General features: G+C 38.8%; 1 long non-coding RNA gene across 1 annotated transcript; it reads right to left on the bottom strand.

The window, feature by feature from the left end:
• Positions 1–1641: 1641 nt before the first annotated feature.
• Positions 1642–3897, bottom strand: LOC117800604. Its single transcript, XR_004623125.1, has 3 exons — positions 3720–3897; positions 3452–3530; positions 1642–1827 (listed from the first exon to the last, which is right to left on the bottom strand). It is a non-coding gene; the product is annotated as an uncharacterized LOC117800604 (long non-coding RNA).
• Positions 3898–4086: the final 189 nt, after the last annotated feature.

Here is a 4086-nt window from a genome sequence, read left to right as displayed (position 1 = left end):
CATGGGGTTCAAACTCGCAACCCCGAGATCAAGAGTTGCATGCTCCACTGACTGAGCCAGCCAGGCACCCCTCCATCTAGGCTTTTTTGATCATACACTTGGTGTCCGCTAGCGCCTATATGCAAAAGTCTTAACAAACAGCTCCACATCCATATACATAATTCCAACCTTAACACATCCACCTGAGATACAAACTGGGTATGTTTAAAACCAAACTGATGATATCCCCCATGAACTTTGTTTAGGTAGTAAGCCTCCTAACTCCCCAGTGTTTACAATCTCAGGAGACGGCACCACCTTCCACTCAGGTAATACCAATCAGAAAACCAGCAGTCATTCTTTAAACCCCATTCTTCAGCTGTATAGCTGCATTTTTTAAAAATGCAAATCTGAGCATCTCACCCCTTGGATAAAACCTTTCAATGCCTCTCCCCCATCCTAATCAAAACCAGAATTCTTAATACAACACACAAGGTGTTACATGGACTGGTCTCTGCCTCCCTTTCTAGCCTTGTCTCATAGCACTCCCCTTTGGTTTATGGCATCTCACCACATTGGCCTTTTTTATGTAAGTAGCCCATGCTTCCTACTGTTATTAAGACCTCTGCATAAATTGCACTTCCAACCCCCCTTCCATCCTCTCCACTATCTCATGACATCTCCTTGCACTTTCAAGCGTCACTTCCTCAGGGACTATGTAGTCCAAACCAAAAACCAAAACTTTTACTTCCAGTTTATAATTACATATCTCTGTTTTTACTATTTGGATTAATGTCTGTCTCTACCACTTAATGGTAATTCCATGACAGCAAGACAGGACTTCTCCAGCACTCATCTCAGTCCAAGTGCTTGGTAAGGACTCAAAAGTGTGCTGAAGAACTTATTTCGGATTATCATTTCAAAGGTACATGTAATATGCACTATCGCCACTAGAGGCTGCTTTGCTTCTCTTTTTATTCCTCCAGAACAAACACTTGAACAGTGAAGATTCAGGATATTTAAAAAAACAAAACAAAACAAAAACCAAACTTACACGCTTGAGTCATTTACTATACATAAAATTGCAGTGATTCCAAAATATTGTCCTTCACATACTACTTATTTTATTATTGCCAAGCACATGTATATTAAGCAATATTACTTAACATTTCTCTTTAAAGAGACTCATATTTTATTCAGATTTATTGAAGAAAACTTTGTCATGGTTGAATCATTTGGAAAAATTTTAAAAGACATATATCTATGTACAAATAAAAGTTATTTAGCTTATACCTGTGGAATGTTTACATGCATTGGAAAACAATTTAAAAATTAAATACTTCTAAAATTTTACATCAACCAAAAATTTGCATTTAAAATGTTACCTGTAGTTATTTTAAGACTATTAAAGCCAAAAATTAATTTTTAAGCCCTAAAAAATTTGAAGTGTTTAAAAGAAAAAGCAATCTTTAACGTTTCATTGCTAAGATACAAAGTTCAATGACTATCCTCATTATTTAATGAAACTTTAGTTGCAAAGACCTACATTAATGCAAATTTTGCTACGGAGAAAATTTCCCAACCATATTAATAATAACTTATAAGTAGAGATTAGCAATTATTAATATTCTAGTATGTGCTACTTGCACTTTTATTGATAAGTAAACCTCTATGTACTGTGGAAAAGAAAAGTACTTACTGAGAAAATTGGCCACTTGATTTGTTATGGGCTTGAAGGTCATATAAACAAGTCCATGATTATAGGATATGAAGCAGAATCAGGAAACTACAGATTTATACAGGAAGTCAATCATGGAAGCACTTCTACGTCCAACTTCTTACAACTCTCTGAGAAGACATATTTTAAATATATTTTCAATTTACGTTTTAGAAATCAGACCCTAAATTAAAGATATTCCCTTTGTACCCTACTGACTTAATTGCTTTTTCCAGCTTTAGTTGCTGAATAATTGATATTTGTCTTGTTCTATTTTTAAAAACCTCTCAAATACTTTCAATATATACTAATATTGCACTATCTATAACTGACTATAATAACCACATTTATGGTGTACTAGGTACCAGGCATTGTGACAAGCACATTCCTAATTCTGTGTACTTTCATTAATCCCCTTGACAGATAAATGTTAAGTGAGACTAAGAAGTAATTTAAGGTGTTACAGCAAATAATTGGTAGAACTGGAATATGAACTCTAGGCACTTCTACCAGACAAGGACAATCCTCTTCAGGACCCCTAAGTGCAGGAAATTTCTAAAAATTCCATTACAGAGATGGATATATTGTATACACATAACCCATTTCCAATCATGCCCTTTCCATGCCATTCACTATTCCCTCCCATTTCTCCATTCCAGAAATTGATTCCATTTTCAATCTCTGGCAAACTCAATTACAATTCGTACCAGTAATCCTTTTGCTAATAAATAGTAATAGAATACAGCATTGGCTAGTTTGATACTATCTTCCTAAGATGGGGCTTTTTTTTTATGTTTTTCTTCCATGTATATAACACAGAAAAATATTTAGAATTTGAACATTAGGAGCTAGTGTTCTATAAAAAAAATATTTTGAATTCTTAGTACTAACAATGTCAAAAAAAAAAACTTTCCAGCAAAAACAAAAGAAAAAAACCCAAAGCCTCATTCAAATGAAAATTTTAGTTTCCTGAGCCTGGGTAAACTGAAATTAAAACCTACACTTAAGTGTTGGCACACTTTTACACGTAAGTCAATAACCTGACCTATGGTTATAAAAGAATGCTCTATTTTTATTTTTCCACAGAACTAAAGGAGATATTTTCTACTTCAATGTAACATGTAACTCACTTGATAACAGATTACTGCTGCCTATTTATTTTGGTGCTTACAAGGAGCTATACAGAAAGAAAGGAAATTGAAAACCTTGCAAAAGCAGCAATTTATGTGTGAATAAAAGGTCTTAGGAATAGCATTCCAATACTGTTGACTAGAAATTAACATCCCCTTTACCATCTTGTACAGTAATCAAGGAATGACACAAAAGATAAAGGTGAACTTCCAAATTTAGTATACTTACTCTATGTGCTAAATTTAATTAAAACTATGCAAAGCATTCAAGCTTTAAAGTAAATATGTTTCACAGTCAATACCTTAATTCCAGCGTAAATGGCCAAGTCAGAAAGAATGGAAGGCTAGTGGGAGAAGAATGGCTTAGCACATAAGAAAACTGATTTTATTAGCGTAGTTGACTTGACCAGGTCGTTGGACGTTTCCAGGCTTAAGTTTGCATTATCTCTCTACTGATGGGGCTGCATTTAATACTTTGAAGGGCCCCTGCTGTGCAAACTGTGTTTTAAATGCTAAGTGCTCATTCAGGGTATCCACAAATCCAACGAAATCCAAAACTCAAGAGTTCTGTTAGTTCCTCCACCTCCCACACCCCAAACACACCCCGGCCTTTTATAGCACTAACTTGGTGGCTACAAGGCGGTCTTCCAGAAGTTCAAGCAGCCGGTGCTGTCGCCAGGCCTCCAGAGCGAGCAGGCACTTGACTGGGAAGGGAAGAGAAAGAAAGTCAAATTCTAACTACTGCCCTGGGCACCCGCTACACGTGCGAAGACGGTATCACCAACTGGCAGCGAACAAGAAAAAGCAAAGAGTACTAAGGAAGCAGCGCGCCCGCGGGCGTAAGGCCAGTTTTGGTGCCACCGCACCTCTGCGCTCTGGTCCCCGGGCTTTACCTGGGGCTTTTCCGGGTTAGGCGTTATCTCGGGAATGAGGCCTCCTCAGCGCAAAGGCAGGATCCAGCTCTCCGGGAGAGCTCCCCTCTGACCCCTGAAAGGAGAGCCAAAAGAATGTTCCTAAGCCACCGTCATAACTGCCTCTCAACTACGGAACGCCCCCGAAACCTACCTGCCGGGCGACTGCTCTCGCGAGAATTCTAGAGCCAGTCCTCGGTAACTCCAGTCCCTCCCTCCTCTTCCGGCCAATCAAACAGGAATGGGGGCGGGGTTTTGCCTTTGAGCGGGGAGCGGGGCTTTCAATCTTCGCCCTTTGGTGTTGAGACCGGGCGGGGCTGGGGCGGGGCTGGGGCGGGGCTTGGGCGGG

This window comes from Ailuropoda melanoleuca, unplaced genomic scaffold, assembly GCF_002007445.2.
Source record: "Ailuropoda melanoleuca isolate Jingjing unplaced genomic scaffold, ASM200744v2 unplaced-scaffold73201, whole genome shotgun sequence".
In the NCBI taxonomy this organism is placed as follows: Eukaryota; Metazoa; Chordata; class Mammalia; order Carnivora; family Ursidae; genus Ailuropoda; species Ailuropoda melanoleuca.
This window is presented reverse-complemented; position numbering and strand designations above follow the sequence as displayed.